The sequence below is a fragment of the Coenobita brevimanus genome, chromosome 40 (assembly GCF_032717465.1).
Source record: "Coenobita brevimanus isolate Jiangsu-jjx chromosome 40, ASM3271746v2, whole genome shotgun sequence".
NCBI lineage: Eukaryota > Metazoa > Arthropoda > Malacostraca > Decapoda > Coenobitidae > Coenobita > Coenobita brevimanus.
This window is the reverse complement of record NC_136993.1, coordinates 11,782,904-11,801,901: the sequence shown is the minus strand read 5'-3', so window position 1 is coordinate 11,801,901 and position 18,998 is coordinate 11,782,904. Positions and strand designations below refer to the sequence as shown.

Below are 18,998 nucleotides of genomic sequence, written 5' to 3'. Positions count from 1 at the left end.
GACTATAGTCCTAAGAAAGTAGAACTAATGGATAACTACAGTCTTTATTAGCAGAGACGTCTACCACGCATGAATACCAACCCTTCTGAGGCAGCAGTTATCGTGGTGTTCCTTTTCGTATCCATCGAACCCCTGCAGAAGGATACTTTCCTGTGCAGGTGTACGCCAATGTTCCATCTCTCGCCGGAGTAATACTTAAGTCCTCTTCTTTCCTCATGTTAGTTACTTGTTCATTTCTATGACGTTTTCTTGCGTTCTGTTGCCAACCCAGAATATTCTAAATAATTATTTATGCCATCTCTCGAAGGCAACATAAAGCGAAAAAGAACCTTGTTAATTATATACTCTTGATAGGTCTCCCGCTTATATTCCTGCTTCCTTGTTTCTTCATCCTACTTCACTCCACACTTAGGTGGGAAAGAGGATCAGGATGATGATATGATGGCGATGATGGAAATGGACTTCGTGGTTCTTCTTTAACAAGTATGTAGATGTTGTCAAGGATACGACTGATAGTTTACAGCCACAATCGCTGATGAACAATCGATTCCCTAAAATTAATTACTATGTATGAGCGATTGGTGAAAAAGATAACTAGATCTGATGTGAGAGGTGTAAGGCTGAGAGGAAGACCACGAATAGGATGGATGGACAGTGTGAAGAGAGCGCTGGATGCGAGAGGGATGTCTGTTGAGCAAGGAAGAGTGGCTGTGCGTGACAGAAATAAATGGAGAGAAATTGTGAATGAATAAGTGATGACGCAGCCCTGAGGGGATATTCTCCCGCATTTGGTCTGATCAGCTAGTCAGGTCAGGTGCGGGTAAGGGGATGGGTCTGTTATGATGTGGCAGGGGTAAACCAGTTCTGCTGTCGGGCCCTGCTGCGGATGTCACTGATTGCATTGTGCAGTTGACCCTTGTGCGGTGTGATGCGGTGAGGATCTGTCCGTTCTCCCCTTTGGGGCTAAGATGCGAATGAATGTGTTTGAATAGATAAGTAAATGGAGAGTGAGTCGTCCTGTCTCGGCTACCTCCCTTTCCTTTGGGGAAGCAGCCTAGGTATATAGATAGATAGATAGATCTCAGCTTCGGATTAAGGCACACGTACTACATATTTATCTCTGTGGTGGGTAATATTATTAGCGTCATATCCAGTAACATTACTGATCATGCTGAATTACCGCAAATAAACTTGGCAGATGATGGCGACCATCATCCACTCATTTGATGTAGTGGTACCTACTTCTTCCTTCACCTATATCATCTTTTTACTGTCTCTTCCTCCCTCCCTTTCAGTTTCCCCGAACTTTACTGTTCTTTTCACTTCAGGTGGTTCTACACTAAGTGACAAAACAAATGGTTTCATGCAGCACAGGAAGACATTGGCAACGCTGGGTGGTAAATTTATAGTCAAATAATCGGGCGAAATGGAGCCTACAATGATGTTCCTGTTAAATGGCTGAAGAAACGCAAATGTGACATCCATCCGAGAGTCAAACTACCATACCCTTCCCTGTGCCTCGCTATAGCGTGTCGTTGTCTACCGCAAGGAAATCGGCTTACCACATGGGACGACCCCATAGGGACGGTTGCTTGCCTGCCGTTGATAGGTCTGCTTGGCCAGACAGGCTGAAGTTACTCAACAAAATTTTAAATTTTCTATACTGAGTGACAAGCCTAAGGTTTTCCTGTAGCCCAGGAGACCCATTACATTGCTGGATGGTAACCATTGTGGGGTGAAGTGTACCCTACCATGGTGCCCAGTTCACTTGGTGGGGAGACGCAAATGTGGCATCCACTTGGAAACAAAATCTACATAGAATTCCTTGCTCCTCGCTGTGATTAGGCGCTGTCTGCTGCTAGGAAACCTCCATTCACAGGACGGGGTAATCCTTCAGGAGCGGTTGATGGAACTGCTCGGCCAGACAGACTGGAGCTATTCAACAGCAACAACTGTAAGTAACGCTTCCATCATCATATTGACCCCTTCAGCCTAAGAATGACTTCTTCATTTTGAATTCGGTGACATCATACCGTTTTATTCAACTTGAGAAAGCCTCAAGTCGTGAAAGAAGTAAAGGCCAATTTTGTAACCCTTCAGTTTAGGGGAAAATAATCTGGTAGCTGGGTATTAGCGTCCAGAGATAGTAACAATAAAAATATATAAAAGACGCCATTGTGCTGAAGGCATTTAAAAATACAGGGAAAAGAAATAATAATAATTAGATCATTTGCTGATGAATAGCATCGAGCCATGTTTGTACTGTTAACAGAATAATCAGCTTAAGCAGAGTGGCGGGGCATTTATATTGTATACAGTACATTTTAACCGGTGATGGACGTGTGATGATACTCTTCCTGCAGATTCTTTTGCATTTTCGTTGGCATTGTGGTTTGTTATCTCTCTGACTGACAGCTAATGTGCAGGATTACTGTTATTCCTATTTGACCACTTCGGTGAAGAAAGAAAGGAAGAAGTGGCTCATTCGGTAGAGAGGTGGCCTGCGGTCCTACCGGACCCAGGTTCAAATCCCGGCTGGGGCAGGGAACAGTTTAAGGATTTGAATTTCATGTAAAGCAGACTTTACCGATCTACCAGAAGACCCGCTGACATGTCGTAAAAATACCCCTGCTAATACAAATACACCAGTCCTGTATGAGACAGCCCTGGCATGTATTCAATATGGACGGTGAGTGTTAGCGCCGAAGTGGTGACATATAGAGGTGTATGATATGTAGGAGGACTACTGGGCCTTGGGAGCAGGCTGTGAAGCCTATGCCCGGAGTCGAGCACATAAAAAAAAAAAATGGCCAAGGTTTTGTGGTTAAGAAACGTATTTCACGTAGCTCAGTGGCAGAAATTCAGTGCTACTGCTCTACATCCGCTCCAGAACACTTTTTCATGACTAGCATCATAGTCTTTGTTGATCTACTGTTTTAGTTTAAGTTTTAAGATGGAAAGGTGCCAATTTTAGTCCAAGTTGTAGTAAAAGAGTATAATTGACACTAACCGACCGGGAAGTAAAACCCAGCAGATGCCTGGATGAGGTGGTGTTGATGCTGGCAGCGAGACCACTGGCCTCAGTCTGGAGTCTGGCGTTCTAGCCTCAGGGACTTTTATGCATGTGGATGGGGATGTGGTGGGCGGGTGTGTCTGAACGGACAGATGGGCGGGACTGTAAGCATGAGAACACCACGCAGACGCTTACACACCGATATTGATTAGGCATTTTCTTGTCTCTTTTACATGGATTTCTGAACATGCTGTGTCTTCCTACGTTTTTACTGGATATAGGTGTTTAATTCTGAAGAATTAAAAGATGACTTACAAAATACATGTTCGTAAAAATCACCATTTAATATTACCAGGTGTATATTGAGTTATCAATTCCTTGATTAACGATCTGTGAGTGATCATTAACTTTTCATGCAATTTGCTTGAGGGACTAATTGATTTCCCTATACAGAATCATGTAAAAAGTAGTCTATAAAAATTACATACCGGCATTTCCTTTCCAGTTCTTCAAAGAATCCAGTTTCGACCACACTCAGCCATCTTATCCATACAACTAGTTCTCGTTATTATCAGGTTTGCCAATCATCCATTCCTACATACCCGCGGGGCCGATCCACTATGTCCACTTTCACTCTTTATTCTCTTGAAAAACTTCAGTCACTCATCTTTCAATGCAAGACCGTGCAAAAGCAGTTGTAAGGGTACCTAGGATATCAGTACGTATGAATATATATATATATATATATATATATATATATATATATATATATATATATATATATATATATATATATATATATATATATATATATGTGTGTGTGTGTGTGTGTGTAGAGTGAGATATAATATATAAACGAGGTGTGTGTGTGTGTGTGTGTAGAGTGAGAGATAATATATAAACGAGGTGTGTGTGTGTGTGTGTGTGTGTGTGTGTGTGTGTGTGTGTGTGTGTGTGTGTGTGTGTGTGTGTGTGTGTGTTTTATTATATTTTCAGTTAATTAATCAGGGAAGAACTTATTGGAAACCTTATCGAAACCTTAATCACAACACTTCCTAAACCTAAAATGGTTTAGCATTTGGATGTAGTACGCAGGGAAGTAATTACATACGTGGGAAAGGAAAGAAATGTGATTTACATTCGTATTTGCCAAGGTTCTGTAGTTTTTCGTCTCTTCAGTCAATTGCAGTTCATTTAATTTAGAACTCACACACGTCAGTGGGACATAAAGTTTTTGCTCATTGCTGATAGCTTTCCTTCAGGCGTCGTTTTCTCTTCCTCGTTCCCATTTCATCCTTGTCCTTTGGCCCTCATCACATGTGGCTAAAGATCATATATCATTTAAGCCACATGACCTTCCCACAGTGGCACTCCTTTGATATGTCACTATTATGAGACCAAGTGTTTCTTAAGATCATTCTGTCTATCTGTCTATCTATTGCCAGACGCCTTAATCCCGTATGGGATAGCCACAAACAAATCGTCTCCATGTCGCCCTGTTCCCCGCCATTTCGCTGCCCTGCTCCCAGCTGACACCCCCCTCTCTCATATACCTCTCCACTCCAACCCCCATCTCATCATCCCCTTCCCCTTCCCTCTCCCCTCTCCTCTTCACTCACACTCTCCGCGTTAGTCTCTCTCTCTTTCCCTCTCTCCCTCCCTCTCTCTCTCTCTCTCTCTCTCTCTAATCTACATTGCCAAACCACCTCATTGTATTTTCTCCTAACGCTTTCTATCACTTCCACACCACAAAGCTCCCTCTCTTCCTCATTTGTCAGTATTTATCTCCATGTAACTTTCAAATAACTCATTTCCATTGCTCTCACTCTTGACTTGTGTCCAACCAACAAGGTCCAAGCTTAGCTTGCACATGTTAGATTTGGTATCACAGTACTATCATAAAGCGACTTTTTTTACTTTCATGCTCACTTCCCTATTTCGTATCACTGCTTTCAAAGAACCAGCAACTTTTCATCCCTGTTGTAGCCTTTCGAGCACTTCATCCTTCAAACTTCCAATCGTATTCATCATACTACCCAAGTATTTAAATGCACTCTCATTCTCCATTTCTTTATCATTTAGCCGCACTGTGCATTCGGTGACCTCATTTCTCTTGAAGACCGTAACATTACTCTTCCCTACGTTCACCTTTAGATTCCGTTTCTTACGATTACTATTGCAAATAAATGAGCTACAGTCAAAAATTACCTACATCTACAACCAGCATACCAGATAATCCTGACCACAGTATGTATCTCGTGGATCTATTCCTGACCAATAAGCCAGATCAGTACAGAGTAGAGGCACTGTTACTACCTGGATCATCCAACTAATATCTCTTTAAAGTTTCATTCGTCAGTTGCGCGAAACCTCTGCGTTCTGAATCAATCAGGGTGACCTGATGGTGCTTTGACAAGGTAGACTGGGATGGATTTAGAAATTATCTAACTGATATTCCATTGCACTCTTATTCCTCCACTGCCATTTTTATCCACTCCCACAGTAATGACTTCATACAAGTTGGTATAGAAATGTTCATAGCCAGTCAGTAATTTACAAAAAGATCGAACTCCCCTAAATGGTTGGAAAGTAACTGTGTCAGAGCAATAACCCAAATCTCTGTAGCATACAAATCTTAAAGTCGAATCCCTCAATCACTTTAAAAATCCTAGAAGCCACATAAAATCAGGAATTATTTGTATTTCGCTAAATCAAACTTAAATCACAACCAAACATCTAGACCATTAAATAATTACGATGACAACAGATTATTCTGATCTGCACCCATTTTTTTCAACAGTAATTTTAACAAATCATCACCAATTCCCCCACTAAAATCTTGAGACGGAAACACTGTAAATGACCCTCGTGGAAATGCTAACATTCTTGCCAGTATATTTGCCAGAAATTCTGCCTTCGAGGACGTGAGTTAGAACTTTCCTGCACTAGAACTTTACTCTCCCGAAATTGGTTCACTTTAGATAACGACTAAATCTTAAACTCTATCCTAGACAATTTACCAACGAACAACTGCAGGTCCAAAAGTAATTCCCCCAATAGATTTGAAAAAGTGTTCCCCAGAACTTCCTCCCGTTTCAGCTAAATTATTCAGACTACGCACACACAGTATTTCATTCCCTGTTTATAGGAAAATGACAAACGTCCACAAACTCTAAAGAAAGGATATTGCTCTAATCCTTCTGAGAACTGACCAATAACTGTCACATCTTCACTTGGCAATATATTTGAGACAGTCATTAGCAAACACATTGATAAACATCATGAATCTAACAACTTCAGTAGTGAGAGACGGAAAGTTATTCGCAACGAAGATCCACGGTGGATATACTCAGTCGCATTACTCATACCATCCGTTAGTCAACTGACCAACATTGAGAAACCCGTTTCAGTAGCCTCTGATACTTCTAAAGCTTTTGGAAGAGTTATGGCATCGATCCCTGCTGTCTGAAGTCCCTTGTTTCGGCCTGTCATCTTTAGTACCTCCGGCTTCCTCATTTCTCAGCAACAGAAGGATATAAGAAAAGGTAGATGGTGTATATTCCATTTTTCACTCAATGCCAGCATGCCACAAGGATCAGTCCTGGCTCAAACACTGTTCCTCATTCATATACGAGTAAATGATCTTTTGCCTCTCACCCATAATCCCATTCACTCATATGCAGGTGACTCAGTACTGTACAGTTTCCTCACACTTAAACACCCATTTACAGAGTATGGTATCCATAACTTTCTCATCACCGCAATCTCCATAAGTCAAGAGTTATCTAGGATCACTGAATGGGGAAAAAATAACATTGCTTCATTTATTGATAGGAAAATCAAATGTATCACGTTTACTAATAGACAGATGTTTCCTGATTGCTTTATTAAACTTAGTGCAGCAAATTTTCCCCTCTCTTAAAATAATGACATTCTTGGTGTTTTGTTTAACAGTACCCTCATTGGACCTCTCAAATTACATCACTTGCTAAAACAGCCCCGAAAAACGTTGGTTATTGTACAGAATCCGTAACTTCGCTGACGAACAGTGAGCTACATTTTACAAGAGTCATGTGCGCTCTCAGTTCAAATATTGTTCATCCATGAGGAATGGATGTGGTAAGGTTGTGCTAAAACAAATGGAAAAGAAGGAAAAGCATTCGGGAGCCTAATGCTAATTGCCCGCCAGAATGTGCTGTAGGCCAAGTCCAAGATTTTGGCCATATCTTGATACCCTGAAGGTTTCATGTTGATAGCTCAAGTCGTTCATGAGCTATAATGGGAACACACACACACACACACACACACACACACAAAAGGCAGACACACAGAGGTGGACAAAAAGATTATCGATCCGCCTTCGAAAGGAGGGCGATAAAAATTCAGAACAAAGGTGTAGGAATTATTAATAACCCAGCTACACCACATGAACTATCTCGCCAACGAGTAAACAAGTAAGAATAAATGTTGCCTCCCATGCATTATTTCACAGATACTTTTATGACATGCTCAGATGTGGTTGCATCCATTGTGCCACCTCTTCACGTCTTCCCTCGTGCAACATGGGCATCTGGTAGCACTGATATTTGGAGTGTCACATGGCCATACTGCAGTACTGCCTATTAGATTTCATTTATTTCCCGAAATTGCTTCTCTCTGGAACTCGCTTCCACTGATTAGTTTCCGCCAGAACTTCATCCTACAACAGTTTAAGTCTAGCTGGTGCAGATTTTTAAAAATGAATGGAGGACACCGGTGACCTGGAGTATTGAATTACTCTTTATCTAATCTGTTTTTCCTTCGTCTGTGCATCTTCTGTAATACGTACATAACATACATCCACACACACACACACACACACACACACACACACACACATTATATATATATATATAAACGGCCATACCACGTTGAGTACACCGCTTTCCGTCCGATCAGCGAAGTTAAGCAACGTTGGGTCTGGTTAGTACTTGGATGGGTGACCGCCTGGGAACACCAGATGCTGTTGGCATCCCTACGTGTCAAGTGGGGTTGGTGGAGGATTAGTGCCCCTCCCTGTAAAACAATTAACTCTAAGCCCTTGGCCACCCCGTCTGGGATACATGGCGTCTGATGATGAATGAATATATATCTATATATATATGTTTTTATTTCAGAACTTTCACTTACACAGAGAGTAGACCAGCATACTCTTATAATACCTATATCTTCAACTGTCTACACCACATTAAATGCATATAAGATATCACTTCTATTTCTTTTGCACCTTAGCAATGGCCACTGCATTAACATCAGTGAGCAGAGTGGCAACTCGGATTGCAGCCACCGGCAGGGTAGGGCTGGTGGCACAGGGTCCTCCTAGTCGCAATCAACCAACTGGGCAGACAGCGACTACTGCAAACACGGTTCACTCTCATCAACAGAGAAGCGCAGTATCGGCCTTTTACATCACCAATATCCATGGACATACAGTAGTACGAAAATGAATTCAGTACACGTTTTTCTTCACTTAGTATCACCTCTAGCCCTGTTCCTCACAGAATCCAAAATCTCTCCCTCTGTTGAAATATTCCCATTTTGTTCTCCCAGTTACCATCTCTTCACAAACTTCCGTAACAAGACTGGCACCTGTGCTTATATCAAATCTAAATTTGCAGTTGACATTGTTTTGAACTTTATTTCAACAAATTTTAATATTTACTGTGTAAACTAAATTATCTAAATATTGCCAAATATATCTGTGTAGTGTATCGCTCCCCCAATGCTTCTTCAGGGCCCAGTATATTTGACTCCATATCCACAAAGCTGACTAACCTTAACATCATTGAAATTACCGATTTTTGAGAAAATTAACATACAAATGTAGAAAGGTTATCAAATTCTGCCAGGACTGACGATACTTGTCTAGAATGCAAGCTGTTTGAAGAATCGTTTAATCTCTTGCAGTTCGTAAAGCAACCAACCAGAATACCAGATAATCCTAATGCTAAAGCCTATCTCTTGGGTCTAGTCCTGACAAATAATCCAGATCAATGCTGTATGAAAGTACTGTCACCACTTGGATCCTCCGACCATAATCTCATCAAAGCCTCATTAGTCAGCACCCCCAAACCACCCCTTTCTGAACCTGTCAGAGTGACCCAATGGCACTTTGATAGGGAAGACTGGGATGGATTCAGAAATTATCTTGCTAACATTCCATGACACTCCTTCTTCTCTAGTGACATCAATTCTACCCAGTCCCACATATTAATGACTTAATACAAGCAGGTATGGAATTGTTCATACCAATTCAACAGTTCAGTAAAATATCGGACTCCCAAGAATGGCTTGACAGCAAATGTGTCAGAGCAACGGCCCAAAAGTCATTAGCAAATAGCCCTTACATAAAATCAAAACATCCGAATCACCCAGTCAGTTTAAAATGGCTAGAAACCATAGAAAAGCGGTAATAAATCTCACTAAATAAAACTTTCTTCACAACCAAGCACCCAAACTACTAAACAGTCATAATGACAATAGAATATTCTGGTCAACATTCAGTTCTTTCAATAATATGGTAACTTTAACAAGTCATTGCCCATTTCTCCACTAAGATCTTAATATGGTAACATTACAAATGACCCAGTTGGTAAAGCGAATATCCGTGCCAGTACATTTGACGGAAACTACATTACAGGAAGTCAGCCAGAACGTCCTAGTTCTAGAACTTGACTCCCGAAATTGTTTCACTTAAAATACAGACTAGATATGTAAAATCCATCCTAAATAATTTACCAACTAATAAAGCTCCAGTCCAAGATGGAATTCCTTCAATTGTTTTGAAAAAGTGCTCCCCATAAGTTGCTTTTGTTCTAGCTAAATTATTCAGGCTATGCATATGTACTTCTTCATTTCCCAATTCTTGGAAAAAAAGCAAATATCCACCCAGTTCTCAAGAAAGGAAGTTCCTCTGACCCCTCTGATTACAGACCAACAGCTATCACATCTTCTCTTGGTAAAGCATTTGAAATTGTAATGAATAAACACATAATTAAACATCTTGAATCCAACAATAAATTAGTGATAGGCAGTAGGGTTTTCACCATGAAAGATCAACCATTGATATACTTAATCTCCTGACTCACACCTTCCATCAATCAACCCCGCTGCAGGGGGTCACCCTGATGTGGTGGCAGGGCTTCAAGTGTGATTGGCGGTGCCACCTACTTTGAGGGCGTGCCTACCTTTGTAAGGTTCGGCATTTGTCAGCCTCATGGACCAAGCACCCCCTACATCACTAATGGAGGAGGCCTGCTGGTGATGTTAGTCCATGCCCATTTGCCATCTAGGGTGGGACTGTTGCCTCCCCACGTGTTTACCGTACGTGGCGTCCTGTAATGCTGGGAGACGGGAGTCCTGGAGGTTGAATGATGCTGCACAATATGCCCTGCAGCTAGCAATACACCTCTTTGGTCTCTTAGTCTGTCCAGATGGGCAGCCTGATTGGGCCCGACCAGGTCAATAGGCTGGTCATGCGTTGGCTAGAGTCAAGTCCCTACGCCTCGTAGATGTTTTCGCTGTCAGCTTTTGGGTCATATTGGCTGAACTTGTAGGTGCCTTGCCCTGGACCTCCCAGCAGTCTATGCATCATGTGGTTTAGATGTTCATAAGGGTGTGGAATGCCCTGGTCATGTAACTTGTGTCAATTGTGGTGGTGAGCACGGTACATCTTCTAACTCTTGTGATCGTTACAAAATGGAACTTGAAATTTTGTCTCTCAGAGCCACGGAGGGGCTGAGTTTTGTCGAAGCTAAGGACCGTGTCATGTCTATGTATGTCTGCCCTGGTGTGTCCTTTTCCTCTATTCTTTCTAGATCTAAGCCTGCTGTGTGCCGTCGTGAAACTCCTGCTCCTCTCACTGACCTTTCTCCTCGTTCCTTGTCCGATACTGGACGTCTTACTACTCCCCCTCATGGTTTCCCAGAGACTCCAGTACCTTTGCAGTCTGCATCTCGTCTGGCTGCTGCTCCTTTACCAGCTGCTGCTCATGTACCAGCTGCTGCTTCTGCACCAGCTGCTACTTTAGTACTGGCCGCTACTCCTGTACCTGCTGATACTCCTGTATCGGCTGCTTCTCCCATCCCGACTGCTGCTACTGTACCATCTGCTTGCTCTGCTACCGGTGTTCACTCTTCCTTACAGTGTGCCTCTACAGTTTCTAGTGTGTCCTCAAGTCCTGGTGTAGAGGTGGAGGTTGCGTCTGCCAACATCGAACGGGTGAGGAGTAAAGAATCTTTGAGTGATTCCCCTCCTTCTGAGGTTCAAAATTCTGCACCACATGGGGAGTCTGAGGAGGCTCTTCGCTCAGCAGCCCAGGCAAAGATGGCATCTAAGTTGGTGGGTGTTCATGATGGTCTTGCTAAGATTTCAGTCCCCGCCGCTTGCTCAGGTGTGGTGGGATCTGGGTCTTTAGACACTCAAAGGGCTTGGTCACTTGCTCCCTCTGATCCGTCACCTGGCACCAAACCTTTGGTTGATTTCGGTTGGGGAGGGTCCAGTTGGCCTCAAGGTGCCAGGTGGACCCCCACATCGGGGTGTGGACAGAGTGAGTGAGTCTTCCAGGAAGGTCTTTGTGCCCTGGGCTCATTCTGATTAGGCTAGGATGTGTCTCAGGTAAGAGTCCTTTCACCCATGGAAACTCTAAATCTTCATTGTCTTCTCTGTTGGTGAGGCAAAGCTCCATGCCTAGGAAGAAGGGCTTTCACACCCTTCCCAATGAGGTTGCTACATAGCCTTGGTGTTTCTCAATTTATATTAATATTAATCAGTATGGCTCAATCAGTACCAACTTGTCTTCAGTGGAACTGTAGAGGTGCCATAGCAAACTGGGAGGAATTACAGTTATTACTCTCTGCTCTGAGCCCACTCTGTGTCTGTCTCCAGGAGACAATGGCGGGGGATAGATTGTTTCCTTCTATCAGCGAGTATGAGGTCTTCCATGCATCTCCTCCTGGTGGTCACAGCAATGGATGTGCCATATTGTGCCGATCTGATGTCTCCTTTGTTTCCTTTATGATACAGTCTCCGCTTCAAGTTCTAGCAGTACAGATGCACGTTGGGAGGTGTTATACCATCTGTTGTCTGTACCTTCCACCTTCCGTTCCTGTTATGCATGCTGCTCTGGAGATCCTTATCAGTCATCTTTCACACTCTTTTCTACTCCTTGGTGACCTTAATTGTCGCCATCCTTTGTGGGGTGACTCACTTTCAAATCTCCAGGGTGATCTTGCCTCCTTTGTTGGGGATTTAGATATGGTTGTCCTAAACAATGGGAGGCTGATCCATTTTCATCTTCAGACTGGCACGTATTCTGTCATTGACCTCACCATCTCCTCCTCTGACTGTGCCATTGATTTTTCTTGGGAGGTTTTGGATGATCTGCAAAGTAGTGACCAATATCCTGTGTTGGTCCAGTTTCACTCTGTTCCTGCAGCCCGTATGCCATGCTGGTGTCTGGATAGGGCTGATTGGTGTCTCTTTGAGGAACAATGTGTCTTTGCCTACAGGGTTGCTGATTTTTCAACTACCAATGTTGATGAACGTTATTTTACTAAAACTCTCTCCTCAGAAGGGGTTCATTCCATCCCACAGACTTCTGGTGTTTTTTATCAGACACCTGTGCCATGTCGGAATGATGACTGCTCTTTAGCAAAAGGAACGTACAAAGTGGCTGCCTGTCGGTATTTTGCTAATCTTGATGTTGTTTTTCTAAAAATCCAGTTTCACAAAGCATGTGCTCACTATAGACGTGTCATGAAGAATGCTCACCATAACTCGTGGAGGTGGTATGTTTCTACACTTTCGTCCTCTACTTCATTGCCTATGTTGTGGAAAAATGTGCGCAAGATTTGTGGTAGGTTCTTGCCCCCCTCCCCACCGGTGTTGTGACTTCACGGAAATCTTGTGTCTACACCAGATGCAATAGCCTCTGTTCTTGCAAATTAGTTTTGTGCTGTCTCAAAAAAGGAACCTTCTAACCCATGTGCTAGCCTTCATAGGAATCAGGAGAGGCTGCGTCTTGAGTCTTGCTCCCATGGGGGAGAGCCCTATAATTTAGACTTCAGCCTCCGTGAGCTGCATGCTGCCCTCTCGGAGTTTGGTGACACTTCTCCTGGGCCTGACGACACTTCATATGCTCTACTCCATCATCTGCCGACTGACTCAATTCAGTTTTTATTGGACCTTTTTCACAGGGTTTGGAGTGAGGGCTCTATTCCCAAGAGTTGGAAGCTGGGTATTGTCGTCCCCATTCCCAAGCCTGGTAAGGACCATTCCCATGTCTCCAACTATCGCCCTATTAGTTTAACATTGTGCATGTGCAAGGTGTTTGAAAAGATGGTCAGTGTCAGGCCTGTGTTGTTTCTGGAGAAGGGTTGCTTCCTCTCGCCTTCGCACAGTGGCTTCCGTAAGTTACGGTGTACTTCAGACAACCTTATTAGGCTCGAGGCATTGATCTGTGAAGCTTTTGCCTCTAAGCAACATCTTGTGGCTGTGTTCTTTGACCTTGAGAAGGCTTATGACATTGCCTGGGGCCATGGTATCCTCCAGCAACTTCATGCCTTTGGTTTACATGGTCACCTGTCTGTGTTGCTTGGAGACTTCTTGACTGATAACGTGTTTCGGGTCCATGTGGGTTCTACCCTCTCTGCGCCACTGTGCCAGGAGGAAGGTGTCCAACAGGGGAGCATCTTAAGTGTCTCCCTGTTTGCGGTGGCGATTAATGCTATTCTTGACACTGTGCCTGCTGGGGTATCCTCATCCCATTATGTGGATGATTAGCTATATGGCTTCCTGGCTCCCGCATGTCTGCTACTGAGTGGCATATGCAACTTGCCTTGGACAAGATTTCTGTCTGGGCCACCTCCAAGGGTTTTCGGTTTTCCCCTTCTAAGACGGTGGCTGTGTGTTTTTGTAGGAGGAGAGGGGCTCAACAACACCTTGATCTCCAGGAGACTCCATTGTGTGGCAGAGATGAAATTCCTCGGCCTGACGTGTGACTGCCATGCACTTGGGTTTCAGGCTTGGCAAATCTTAACCTGCCACGTCCTGACCGATTTTTCACCACTGACCCCCCCCAATCCCGGCAGATTTTCAATAAGTTATTTTTTTGGCTAAAACCTCTGTTTTTTTTTTTTATGAGAAACATTGGAAAATGCCCATGAAAGTGCTCGGCTGAGCTTATAATTGTTATACAGGTGTCCCTCTGAATACCTGGTACCATCTTCTGTGGGCCATGCAACAGAGAAAATGTTTTCTATGGGAGGAGTAAGTATTCCAAACCACTCCTAAAAAGTATATATTTATTTATTTGGTACGAATTCGTATGTAGTATAAAAGTATATTGGTTTTCAAACAATAACATAGGCGATATAAGCATTGTTTCACTCACCAAACACATCAACATACCTCACCTTCTTTATGATGTTACCACCTTATCACTTCTGCTTGTGTCTTCCTCTGGCTTGTTTCTTCCTTTCTCCTTCACTTCGGGAATAACTTTCGCCTTGAATTTTGTCATTGGAGATACCTTGGCGCGACATGTCTTTACTAGCCAGGTCACTGCTAACATGTGAGTTGCCAAGAAAATGGCGTGTGAGGGGGGAAGGGGGGTCAAGCGGGGGCCACGCAGTATCCCTGCCTGATGAGGGGTAGAGGAAGGTCTCCCACATATGGCTACCAAAAATCACCCACAAGACTTGAAAAACGTGCAAATGACGGACCTCGCAATTGCAAAACGTATGGATACGTTGTTGGGTGTCCCCGTGACAAAACATGGGAACGTATCCATACGTCGTCTGGACGGCTTGGGTTAAAGCATCATGTAAGAAGGCTCTCAATCTATTGAGGGTTCTGTCCCATACCTCTTGGGGTGCTGATTGGAGGACATTCTTACATTTGTTTCAGGTTTTTGTAACCTCCAAGCTGTCATATGGCTGCAAGGTCTACTTCTCTGCCACAGAATCCAGACTAAAAACTCTAGATGCCGTCTATCATGCTGGTCTTCGCCTTCCAACTGGGGCTTTTCAGTCATCTCCGATTCCCAGCATCTTGGTGGAAGCTGGTGTGCCTCCTTTAGATCTACTGCATCAGTCTGTTGCAGCACGGTGTTGGCTCCGGATTCGTCGCCTTCCATACTCACTTGTCTGTGAGTGTGTGATGCAACAGTCTTGTTTTTTGTATTATAGTAGACCTCCTCACATGCCTCGTCCATTTGGCTGTAGTGTTTGGGACATCATGGAGGAGCTTGGTTTGTCGGCAGTACCTGTCAGTCCTGTTCGGATTCTCAGGGTTGCTCCATGGATCTTGCCCAAGGTAACTTTCTGCAGTTTTTTGCAGGCTCAAAGGATTCTGTCGCTCCTCAGTCTCTTACAGTTATTTTTAGAACACTCTTCTAGTCATGGTGGTTCTGTGCCTGTGTATATTGATGGCACTAAACTCGCCTCTGGTGTTGGTTTTGGAGTGGTGTTTCCCAATTTTAGCTGTGGAGGTAGTCTTCTTTTGGCTGGCTCAGTCTTTACCGCAGAGTTGTCAGCTATTATTTTAGCCCTGAAGTTGGTGTTTGTTCACCATGGCAATTATTTTACTATTTTTTGCGACTCTCAAGAGCGCTTTTGGCCCTGGACTCGTTTAACTTTTCCCATCCTATAGTTTTAGCTTTTTTTTGAGTGGCCGTTCCTCATTTGTCATCAGGGGAAGACAGTGGATTTCTGCTGGGTTCCCGCACATGTTGGTGTCATGGGTAATGAAAGGGTAGATGCACTAGCTAAGGCTGCAGCTTTGCAATCTGTGCGTGCTCCTTGTCCTCTACCTGCTACTGATTTACACGCTCCACTACTGTCTGCTGTTCATGCTTGTTGGCGGTTGCAGTGGGATAGTGTTCCTGTCAGCAAGCTAAAGGAAGTAACAAAGTTTGTCTCTCAGAGAGTTTGCTCTACAATGCCTCGTAAGTTAGAGACTGTTCTGGCTCGCCTTTGCATTGGACATACCAGGCTCAGACATGAGTTCCTGATGTGTGGAGGCATGCAGCCATTCTGTGATGATTGTTTGGTTCCCCTTACTGTCAGGCACTTGCTGGTTGAGTGTCCCAGTTTGGGAGACTTAAGTCAGAGGCTGCTAATGAGGCATCGAGGGGAGGGTGGTGTTTTCTGTCTCTCTTTGATGCTTGGGAGAGAGCCTGATACCCCTGGAGATGATGTGTTTTTATTTCTGAAGGAGGCTGGCCCCCTTCACCTTATATGATTGCAGTGTTTTGACTTTGATGTCTAGTTTTTTTTATTTTTTTTATGGAGCTTTACTTTTTAATGTTTTCATGTTTCTACTGCTTATATTATTGCTTATATGGCACCATATGACCTTGTTGTTGAGGAGCCATGTGTTCTTTCAGTCAGTCAATCAATCCATCAATTGATTGACCACCATGGACAAACTCATGCAGTAGCCCTTGATATTTCTAAAGCTTCTGACAGAGTGTGGCACTGTTCTCTGCTATCAATACTCCCTTATTATGGACCAACATCTTTTGTTCCTCTGGTTTCATCATATCTCAGTGACAGAAAGATAAAAGTTGGTGATGTATATTCCGGTTTCCACTCAATAAATGCTAGCATGCCACAAGGATCTGTTCTGGCTCGAACTCTACTCTTAATTCATATTGATGATCTCTTATCTGTCACCCGTAATCTCATCCATTCATATGCAGATCACTCATCACAGTTCATTCACACTTAAATACTCATTCACAAAGTATAATATCTCTAACTTACAACTCAGTACAGCCACCTCCAGAAATCAAGACTTACCTAGGATTACAGAATGGGGACAAAATAACCTTGTCTCAATTAATGCTAGTAAAATCAAATATATACAATTTACTAATACAGTAGACAGATATTGTGGTAGGTGGGGGCACCCATCATCTACCCACTTAGTGTAGCAGTACTCTTTTTTAGGGTTGCTCTGCACTGAGTGGCAAGCCAAATAATTTCCTGTAAAATAGGAAATAACTTACAGTGCTGGGTGGTAACCTTATAATCAACGAACATGTATTCCCGACATGACAGCAAGTGGGTTGGCAGAGGGTAGTGCCCCTCCCCGGAAAACAACAAACAATACTAACAACAAGCCTAGGACCAGGACTGACCAACAGGTGATGACTAAGGACTGAACAAAGGACATGTTATGGAGTGCAACATGGAATGTAAGGGATATGAATGATGAGGTGAAATAGAAAGAGATTGTCCAGGTGCTTGAGGATGCAAAAATGGATGTATGTGGTATAACTAAGACAAAATAGGAAGGTGAGACTGTGAGAGAATGAGAGTATGATATGGGTATTTGCACGGGAGTAGGTGAGAATGAGAGGGTAAGAGAAGGAGTGTGTATTGCCCTGTGAAACTGATGGAAGGAGGAAATAAGAGAGTATGGATCCGTCTGCTCAAAAATTATGTGGGTAAGATTGAAAGTTGGACCACAAATGTGTGTGTGTGTGTGTGTGTGTGTGTGTTCTTACCTTACCTAATTGTTCTTTCCTAATTGTATCTTTACAGGAATGAGTCAAGCTCGTACTGTCCCGTGTCTTAAACCATATTTATCGTACATATCCTTAAATTTGTGAATTGTTTTGGCACACACTATTTCATTCGGTAGTACATTCCATTGTTCAATTGCTCTGTTTGGGAAACGGAATTTCCTTACGTCTTTATCACCTCTCTTCTTATGCAGTTTTTTGCAGTGTCCTCTTGCTGATGCTTCTCCATATGTTAAGTAATCATTTATGTCTATTTTCTCCTTCCCTGATATGCACTTATATAGCATTATCATGTCACCTCTTTTCCTTCTCTCCTGTAGTGTTGGTAGATTCAGTTTATTTAGTCTTTTTTCGTAGCTTAGGTCCCTTAAGCTTAGTATCCATCTTGTAGCGGCCCTTTGAACTTTTTCAATCTTGTTTATATGCTTTTTGAGATGAGGACTCCAGACTACTGATGCATATTCCAGGGTTGGTCTAATGAATGATGTTATTATCCTTCTTAGCATGTCTTCATTTATGTATGTGAATGCTATTCTCATATTTGCAAGCTGTGTATACATGTTCCATACCTTCTCAGTGATGTGGTCAGCCGGAGATAGTCTGTTATTGATAATCACACCTAGGTCTTTCTTTCTGATGTGTATAGGGTTTTATTTCCTAATGTATAATCCCAATCAGGTCTTTTTCCACTTTTACCAAACTTGATTACATGACACTTGTCCACACTGAATTCCATTTGCCATGTACTACTCCATTCATGAAGTTTATTTAATTCTTGCAGCTCTTTACAAGAGTCTGTGTTAGTAATTCTCCTTTGTATTTTTGCATCATCTGCAAACATATTCAGATAACTCTCATTTCCAGTGTTACTGTTTATATCATTTATATACACTAAAAACATGATTGGTGCCAGCACTGAACCCTGTGGTACTCCACTAGTCACTTCCTTCCATGATGAGTAGTTTCCTCTTAGTACTGTCCTCATTTCTCTTTTTATGAGAAAGTCTTGCATCCAACAAAACAGTTTGCCTCGAATTCCTCCTTGATGGTACAGTTTCCATAAAAGTCTTTGGTGTGGTACTATGTCAAAAGCTTTCTTGAAATCTAAATAGATACTGTCCACCCATCCTTCCCTTTCCTGTATTGTGTTTGTTACTCTGTCATAGTAGCTCAACAGATTAGTAACACATGATTTTCCTTTTCTGAAACCAAGCTGTCTTTCTGTTATCATACTGTGTTCTTCTAGATGATTTACCCAAGCTTCTCTTATAAGCTTTTCTATTACCTTGCTTACAACTCTGGTCAGTGATACTGGTCGGTGGTTGAGTAAATTATGTCTATTTCCTTTCTTGAATAAGGGGACAATATTTGCTTTTTTCCAAATATCAGGTAGTTTACCTTGACTCAAGGATTTCT

General features: G+C 42.8%; 1 non-coding gene across 1 annotated transcript; it reads left to right on the top strand.

Annotated features, from left to right (window-relative positions):
* Positions 1-7,905: 7,905 nt before the first annotated feature.
* On the top strand, positions 7,906-8,024 carry LOC145397391 (5S ribosomal RNA). The gene has a single exon (XR_013896965.1). It is a non-coding gene; the product is annotated as a 5S ribosomal RNA (ribosomal RNA).
* Positions 8,025-18,998: the final 10,974 nt, after the last annotated feature.